We start from the raw sequence: 9938 nt of genomic DNA on the forward strand, positions 1-9938 counted from the left end.
TCAAACTTTCACTTTTTAATACTTGGTTGCAAATCCTTTGCAGTCAATTATAGCCTGAAGTCTGGAACGCATAGACATCACCAGACGCTAGGTTTTATCCCTGGTGATACTCTGCCAGGCCTCTACTGCAACTGTCTTCAGCTCCTGCTTGTTCTTGGGGCATTTTTCCTTCAGTTTTGTCTTCAGCAAGTGAAATTCATGCTCAATCAGATTCAGGTCAGGTGATTGACTTGGCCATTGCATAACATTCCACTTCTTTCTCTTAAAAAAACGCTTTAGTTGCTTTTGCAGTATGCTTTGGATCATTGTCCATCTGCACTGTGAAGCACCCTCCAATGAGTTCTGAAGCATTTGGCTGAATATGAGCAGATAATATTGCCAGAAACACTTTGGAATTTATCCTGCTGCTTTTGTCAGCAGTCACATCATCAATAAATACAAGAGAACCAGTTCCATTGGCAGCCATACATGCCCACACCATGACACTACAACCACCATGCTTCACTGATGAGGTGGTATGGTTTGGATCATGAGCAGTTCCTTTCCTTCTCCATACTCTTCTCATTCCCATCACTCTGGTACAAGTTGACCTTGGTCTCATCTGTCCATAGGATGTTGTTCCAGAACTGTGAAGGCTTTTTTAGATGTTGTTTGGCAAATTGTAATCTGGCCTTCCTGTTTACATCTTGTGGTGAACCCTCTGTATTCACTCTGGCGAAGTCTTCTCTTGATTGTTGACTTTGACACACATACACCTACCTCCTGGAGAGTGTTCTTGATCTGGCCAACTGTTGTGAACTGTTTTCTTCAACAGGGAAATAATTCTCTGGTCATCTACCACAGTTGTTTTCCGTGGTCTTCCGGGTCTTTTGATGTTTCTGAGCTCACCAGTGTGTTCCTTCTTTTTAAGAATGTTCCTAACAGTTGTTTTGGCCATGCCTAATGTTTTTGCTGTCTCTCTGATGAGTTTTAGTTTTTTTCAGCCTAATGATGGCTTGCTTCACTGATAGTGACAGCTCTTTGGATCTCAACATGAGAGTTGACAGCAACAGATTCCAAATGCAAATAGCACACTTGAAATGAACTCTGGACCTTTTATCTGCTCATTGTAATTGGGATAATGAGGGAATAACACACATCTGGCCATGGAACAGCTGAGAAACCAATTGTCCCATTACTTTTGGTTCCTTAACAAGTGGGAGGCACATATGCAAACTGTTGTAATTCCTACACCGTTCACCTAATTTGGATGTAAATACCTTCAAATTAAAGCAGACAGTCTGCAGTTAAAGCATATTTTGATTGTTTCATTTCAAATCCATTGTGGTGGTGTATAAAGCCAAAAATGTTAGAATTATGTTGATGTCCCAATATTTATGGACCTGACTGTATTTCACACTGACAGATGCAGCAAAGACTGCAAATTTAGTATTTTGCCCAAAATGGGTGTTTTTTTTTATAACAGAATGTTATTACAGTATTTCAAGATTGTATTTCGCACTAACAAATGCAGCATAGGCCCCAGATGTAGGGTATTGCCAAGAATTATTGCAGTATTTCAAGCTTGTATTTCACACTGACAAATTCTGCAAAGTCCTCAGATGTAAGGTCTTGCAAAAAAAAAATTTTTAAACCCAGAAAATTATTGCAGTATTTCAAGCTTGTATTTCACACTGTCAAATGCAGCATAGGCCCCAGATGTAGGGTGTTGCCAAGAATTATTGCAGTATTTCAAGCTTGTATTTCACACTGACAAATTCTGCAAAGTCCTCAGATGTAAGGTCTTGCAAAAAAAAAATGTTATTTCAAGAACATAACGTAACAAGGTACATACATAGGTATCTTGAACGTCAAGCATGACGTTGAGGTTGTACATTATTTGATTCATTCCATACAAACATAGACATTAATGTCAGATGTAGGCATATACGGTGTTCCTGGTCACACATTGTTTAAACATTTGACAGAGTAGATTTCTAGATCATTCTAGCTATCATAGATGATGTGAGTTCCTCTATATATTAATCAGGGTGTCTAAATTTGTGCCATAAACGCCATTGTTTTTGGAATTTGTTATGGGTGCGGGCTTCCCAGGAGGAAAGTTCTTCAAATCTGTACAATTGGTCAATTTTTTATTTCCATTGTTCAAGGGGGGGGGGGGGGGGGCGACATGAGGGTGAGGTTGATAACCAATATTTTGGCACTAGAAGGCGGGCTGCTATCAGTAGTTGCTTGAAAAGAAAGGGAGGAGAGGGCAGCAGCAAGACAAGGAGCAGAACCTGAACCAGCAGGTGGTGGCATACTTGGACTGCACCCTGCGATCCTACAAAGATCCCCTGGACTACTGGGCAGCCAAACTTGATTTGTGGCCGCAACTGGCCTTGTTTACCATGGACAAGCTTTCCTGCCTGGCCAGTTATGTGGCATCAGAGCGGGTAAGATTAGATCATTTTGGGTGCCACACCAAAACTTTGTTAAAAGAGACCAGGTTTTTGTAGCCACCTGCTTTACCCATTATTCGGATGCTGTCATCTGCATGATGCCCCACACCATCTGCCATGTGCTCCTACTGCCACCCACCATCTTGTGATGTTACTGACACTGCTTTTGCCCCCCCCACCTCACCTCTCTGCTTTGATTGGGCCACTGTGTTGACTTCTCATACTGTTTCCACCTCCCCACTCTGTCACTAGTGATAAGCAGCAGGGGCAATATTTTTTATTTTCAATTATTTTCTTGATTGATAAAATCGGCAATTTAATATTCACGGAATGCTCGTGCAATACAGGCGTGGGTCACTTTTGCTACATTTTCCAAGCTGCTAGAAGTTTCCTGAGACTGGAGAAAATGGTTGGCACGGCAGAACATTAAAAATGGCTTTATATGCAGATGGGGTGCTCCAATATATTTTCAATTGCCCTAATCAGCACTAATTATGCAAATATTTTGGTGCAATACGTGAAACAGGTCTGACTACATATTACTGATTGGTGCACTATGTATTGTTGTGACATCACAGCACTATGTCTGTAGCATGTATGTATGGACAGCAGAACCTATCACACTACCTAACACACTTCACTGCAACAGCTACACTATATTAGGATATAACCTATACTGACTATCTCCAACTAATTATCTGTAATATATATATATATATATATATATATATATATATATATATACTATCTAACTATCTATCTAATGTATTGAGTGGAAAGCAAACAGCACAGCAATGACACTGCTGTCTCTCTCAGAACTATAAAAAGTTACTTCTGGGGAGGTTCTTATATAGTAAGGGTATAGGAAACTTTCCTATTGGTTGCTAGGGATGTTGCTAAGCTCAGACAATGACATTGCAGCCTTCTCACTGGCCCATAAGCAAAAAGCAGGGAGGAATCATGGGTTTAGATTAAACAAAATCTAGAATTTTCGAAAATACGAATATATCACTATATTCTAAATATTTGGGAACTCTCGATGTGCCGATATTCACAATTATTATTCGTGATTTAAATATTCACGCCCAAAACTATCTGTAACTGGGCCACTGTGTTGACTCCTCATGCTGTTTCCATCTCACAACTCTATGACTGGGCCACTGTGTTTACTCCTCATGCTGTTGCCATCTTACCACTCTGTGACTGGGCCACTGTGTTTACTCCTCATGCTGTTGCCAACTCATCACTCTGTGACTGGGCCACTATTGTCTCTGTTATGTTAAGGCCTTGTTAAGATCACCATTTATGTTGCCCTTCTTCTGATCTGTCAGAAGGATGAAAAAATAAGAAACAAGACAGATACTGTATCACACGGTCCCTATTTTGTAGCAGTATATGCTCATGATTTGGAAGCCTAAAGCAGGAGAGGGTATAAAACAAAGATGACATGCAAACTTTCCAATCATGTGTAATCTCTTTTGGATCCACTCCTGTTTTTTTTTCGGCCTTAGCAATACTGATGGATTAGTGAGCAAATGCTGACCGTGTAAAGGGGATGTTCAAAAGACGGGATGCATTTTTTTGCAGGGTAAAATACACAGTGATGTCAACAGAAATTTACTGCTGACACCCTGTCCACTCGGTCATGGGAGCACTACTTGTTTTAGTGGAAACAGCTGATCACAGTGTAAAAGGAGTGCTCTCTTTCACTCTATAGTAAAATCTTGGGCCACTGCACGGTTCTTTATATCTGGGCTAACATTGACCTGTAAGTTCACACAAGTTATTTGGTCAGTTTTGGCCCCTTAACTGACCAAGTAAGTGAAGTGTGAAGTGATGCTAAGAGTGACGCCTGTTATCTGCATGTCATACTGACTCACAGTACTGTTTCACTACCACAGCAGACTCCCTATGCATTTTTCTGCAAAGCAGAGTGTTCCTCACCACCACACAGGCTCTCAGCAGCCAGGAAATAGCTGTTTTCTAACATGATTTGTCACAAATAAATTTGGATCGAATTAAACCTCTGAGAAATTTGTCAAACTGTCCGAAAATAATTTTTGAGAAATTTGCTCATCTCTAATTATGACTGCACACTGTTACTAAGATCGTTTTCTCCCAGAGACTGCTATCCACCCTCATTCACAACCCACCACAGAATGACATTCTAGCAGTGGCGTAGCTACAGGGGTCGCAGCGGTCGCAATTGCGACCGGGCCCCTGAGCCAGGGGGGCCCACGGCCCCCCCGCCTCCTATTCAAAATGTTATCGAATAGTGCCGGGGCCCGGGGCAGTGCACACGGCGCAGCGCAGGCTCTAGTAGGCAGGCACTAGGCAGCTCAGCTCACCACGTGTGTCAGAGGGGGCGGCGCCGGCCGCGGAAGCAGACATGTGAGGTCTGAGTGACTGGGAGCCGGAGGCGTGGTTTCTCCCAGTCAGATACTGTCAGAAGAAGCAGCAGCGGCAGTGACTGTGCGGCGCGAGGTTAGTTTTCTTGACTAGCCTCGGCTCGGCCCTCGGCTCTACTCTCTCTGACTCTGAGTCTGAGACTAGTGACAGGCGGCGGCAGCGCAGTGAGCAGAGGCGCTAGCTAGCCCAGCTTGATGATGGGATGGCCTGGGAATCTGGGATCTCTGAGTGGCAGGTGGCGGCAGTGCAGAGTCCAGCCCAGCCCAGGGATCAGATCAGCTTGATGATGGGATGGGAATCACTTTTGATGATGGGATGGGATCATGGGAATCACTTGATGATGGGATGGGAATGGGAATTGGGCGGCATTATGGAATGGGATCATGGAGTGGCCAGTGGGAGTCTGGGACTCTCACTCTGAATTCTGTGGGAATCTGTCTCTGAAGTGGTTACTGGCCACACTACTTACTGTGTGTGTGTGCCAGGCCCAAGGGGCAGGCCGCAGGCAGGCAGTGTGTGGGCCTGCACTAGGCAGGGGCACTGGCGACTGCTGTTACTGTGAGCCAGGAGAAGCAGTGCACTGCAAGCAAGTGTGGGTGCATGCCACTGTGCCAAGCTGCCAGGGGCAGGCTGCAGGCAGCGGCCCAGGCCCCCAGCGTGATCTATTGCTGACTGGCGCTGGGCACTTAAATTAATGACAGTGTGTGTGTCTGTGCCAGGCGGCAGGCCACAGGCAGACAGTGTGTGCGCCTGCGCCAGACACTGGCCCTGGGGTAGGCAGTGACTGTGAGCCTTGTGTGCAATAATGCTGGACTGACCCATACATCGGCTATATACGATATTACCAGTCCGTCCGTATATAGCCGGTTGATGGGTCAGTCCAGAATTATTGCACACCATGTGCTGTCTGAAGAATTTTTTCACTGCACATCTATCAAATTTCGCCCTGAATTTAATTTGTAAATATATTAGCAATTAAAATCAGGGTCTGGTGGTGTTATGAAACGGTATTGAGGGTAGGGGGGGCCCAAACTGAACTCTTGCACCAGGGCCCATGAGCCTATAGCTACGCCCCTGCATTCTAGTCATTTTGCAAGCGAACCTGCTGTCCCACTTATTGGCTCCTCCAGGCTGGCTGGCTGCCTGTTAGTCAATCCTGGTTCCTTACAAACCTGATTAATTAGGAACGGATTTGCTCATCTCTACCTAAAGCATAAAATCCTATAGTTTTCACACTAGCCACTAGGCCTAATATTAGTCGCCACTTCTTGGTCTGTACAGATCATTTTCCTGCAGTTATCTGCTTACATTGCATTCTTAGGCTACTTTCACACTAGCGTTCGGGCGGATCCGTTCTGAACGGATCCGCTCATAATAATGCAGACGGAGGCTCCGTTCAGAACGGATCCGTCTGCATTAAAATGGCAAAAAAAAAGCTAAGTGTGAAAATAGCCTCGGACGGATCCGTCCAGACTTTCAATGTAAAGTCAATGGGGGACGGATCCGCTTGAAGATTGAGCCATATTGTGGCATCTTCAAACGGATCCGTCCCCTTTGACTTACATTGTAAGTCTGGACGGATCCGTACGGATCCGCACGCCTCCGCACGGCCAGGCGGACACCCGAACGCTGCAAGCAGCGTTCAGCTGTCCGCCTGTCCGTGCGGAGGCGAGCGGAGCGGAGGCTGAACGCCGCCAGACTGATGCAGTCTGAGCGGATCCGCTCCATTCAGACTGCATCAGGGCTGGACGGCTGCGTTCGGGTCCGCTCGTGAGCTCCTTCAAACGGAGCTCACGAGCGGACCAGCGAACGCTAGTGTGAAAGGAGCCTAATCCTGCCTATAATTATATGACTTTTGAGTATAGATAACACAAGATCCACCATTCATAATATGTGCTTGTCAAAGCTTTTCCACTCCTTTCTTGTAAAATTACCTCTGCAGAGGTCACAGAGCATGCCTAGAAAACTCTCCCATAAAAGTCAATAAGGTCAGCTCCTTTCCATTGTGTCTATGGCCCATGTGACTGTCGTAAATCAAATCTTAAAATGCTTTCTAACTGCTGTTAAGAGCAGCTCAGGCAAGATGGCTGCCCCATAACCATGTTCAGAAAATAGATTACAAAAATCTGTAATCAGAAAATAAAAAAAAAATGATAAGAAATAAAAAGGGATTTGTTGCTATCTGGTTTTAACTAGCAGAAAAAAATTTATACATTCACTTTAAGCTTTTGCTGAAGTCTGACCATAGTAGATCTTGCTAGGATGTCTACTCTTGAGAAGACTGTCAACTTTCTTAAATGCCTTCCACTTGTGAATAATCCTTTTCACTGTATAATGATGGACTTCAAATTTTTGGGAAATGGCTGTTATAATCCTTCCCAGATTGATGGGCAGCAAAAGTTGCTTTTCTAAGATGGTTGCTGATGTCTTTTCTCCCTGAAATTGTGTTAACACTAGTGATAGACAAACATCGGTCGGGACGATTCGCTTTAGCGATCAAATGTTTGTTAACCGCACGTTCGCAGCGGGCCCCATTCACTTTAATGGCAGGCGAACCTGAAAAACCTTCAGGTCATATTTGCAGCCAGCAAATACTTAATAGAAGTACACAAATAGTCCAACAACTAGGACAGTGATATACCAGAGGGGGGTCATTGGCAAAAATGCCCACTGGGGACATTTTTATGCGTCTTAAAGGGAAGCTCTCAAAAATGTGCCCTGCTGGAGCCTAGAAAATGTTTATTTCCTATCGGTTTGATGTATACAAATGTGCAGCATTCCAAATTTTTGTGTCCTGCAGAGTCTATAAAAAAAATACATACGTTAACGTAATTTTTTTTTCTACAATGATACTGTATGGTGAATGGACACCACTGTACGGTATCAGACTGAGGCATCTGTTAACGCATACATTTTTGGTATGCATTAAATGGATGGCAAAAATAGGATGTGAACATAGCCCTAGAGTCATAATAAGCACCAGTACACAGCGGAGCAGCGTGGCAGAGAGGGGAGGCTGCCATGTACTGACAGAGCGCTACCTGGTCCTGGTGGTCAGGGACGAGGTTTGTGTTTCCCAAGGATTATTTTCTCCTTTGAAATACAGGGCACAGTATAATACACTATAATCTATATAATATAAAGATATTAGCCCTACCCCCGAATAATAATACAATTAGGTGGTCATTTATTATATAGAAATACATCTATGTTAGGCATATTTCTGACACAGATTGTGGCGCAAATTTCCTTATCACCGCAATCTGCATAATGTTCCCGTTCATGCCAGGTCTAAAAAAGGATGTCGCGGGCAGGGAAAGGGATACAGTTATGACCATCTAGTTATTGTATACCACCACCATACATTGACCGGATAACATCTCTGTACAGTGACCGGATAACACAGCCATACCTTGACCGGATAAAAGGGTATAAGAGGGTACAGTACAGGAAATGACTAGGGGCACTGCACAGGGTGTGGTAAGAGGGCACAATGCAGGGTATAAGGGGGCACAGTACGGGGCGAGGGCACAGTCACATGACCACATGGTGAATGCAGTTCATATGCCAACATAATGAGAGGCAGAGGGGTGAGACAGGGGTGTGATTATGTGGCTAGAGATAAAAACTGCAACTGTCGGCCAGTACAGGCCCCAAAAATTAGGCAATACACATTCACCTGACAGCAAAGAACTTTGGATTCTGTGGCTGGAGGTACATTAGGGGGGGTCACATGATAAATATGTAAATGTCGGCCAGTACAAGCCCCAAAAATTAGCCAATAGGCATTTCACCTGACAGAAAAGAACTTTGGATTCTGTGGCTGGAGGTTCATTAGTCGGTCACATGATAAAAATGTAACTGTTGGCCAGTATAGGCCCCAAAAATTAGCTAATAGGCATTCACCTGACAGCACAGAACTTTGGATTCTGTGGCTGTAGGTGCATTAGGCGGTCACAGGATGAATATGTAACATTAGGCATTCACGTGACATAATAGGCCTTTTATGCCGCTGTATATACAGTACATAAGGCGAGGACCATTCTTTGTTCTGTGTGGTGGCGGATATGGGAGGGCTGGCATGAGTAAATTCAATTACACGTAGTCATCATAGTTGTAGAATTCCTCCGAGATCCATGCCTCATTCATTAAAAAAAAATGTGAGGTAGTCCGCACTATCGTGAGCAAGGCGAAAGCTCGTATCAGTCACGATCCTCCCTGCTGCGCTGAACATCCTTTCGGATGGGACACTCGACAAGGGGCAAACCAAGAGTTCCATGGCAAATTGTGCCAGCTCTGGCCACAGGTCAAGCCTGCACACCCAGTAGTCAAGGGGTTCCTCGCTTCTCAGAGCATCCACACCGGCCGTTAACTCGATGTAGTCGGATATTATGTATGTATACCTCTTCTCATATGTACAGCGCTATGGAATGAATGGCGCTTTAATAATAAATAATAATAATAATAATAATACCTGTCGGTCTAGGCGTTCCCTGAGGCTGGATCCAAAGGGCGGCTGTCGATGGGTTGGCTGCAAGAATGATCTCATATCCAAAGTGACCAACACATCTTCAACCGCCCTCTTTTTGAAGGCGCGTTAGGATTGGTACCCGCATCTGTTTCGCTGTGGGTGGAACAGCAGAATGCAGCATCTATCGCAGCAAGGCCTGGAAATGCTGCATTTTAAAAGCTCTTTGTGATGCTAGTAACATGTTCGCCATTTTGTGTTTGTACCGGGGATCTAAGTACGTTCCCTCCCAGTACAGGTCCTTGACCTTTATGCTTTTTATATATTGGTCCCTCTTCAAACACTGGATCATGAAGGCCCCCATTTGCACTAAATTGGAAGTAATGGTGCACCCTGGCTCCTGCACATCACCCAGGAGAATGTCGTCCTCAGTCTCCTCCCCTCACCCACGGACAACACGGAAAAGTTTAAAGCCTGCTCTTCTTGCTCATCCTCCTCTTCCTTCTCCCCCCAGCCACCATACTCCTCTGAATCATGCTGGCTTGTCTCAAATGGAGTAGCCCCCCTGGGAATTCATTCAGCATTGCGATTTCCTCATCTCTTCAGCTCCCGCTCCTTGA

This window comes from Bufo gargarizans, chromosome 8 (assembly GCF_014858855.1).
Source record: "Bufo gargarizans isolate SCDJY-AF-19 chromosome 8, ASM1485885v1, whole genome shotgun sequence".
NCBI classification, from domain to species: domain Eukaryota; kingdom Metazoa; phylum Chordata; class Amphibia; order Anura; family Bufonidae; genus Bufo; species Bufo gargarizans.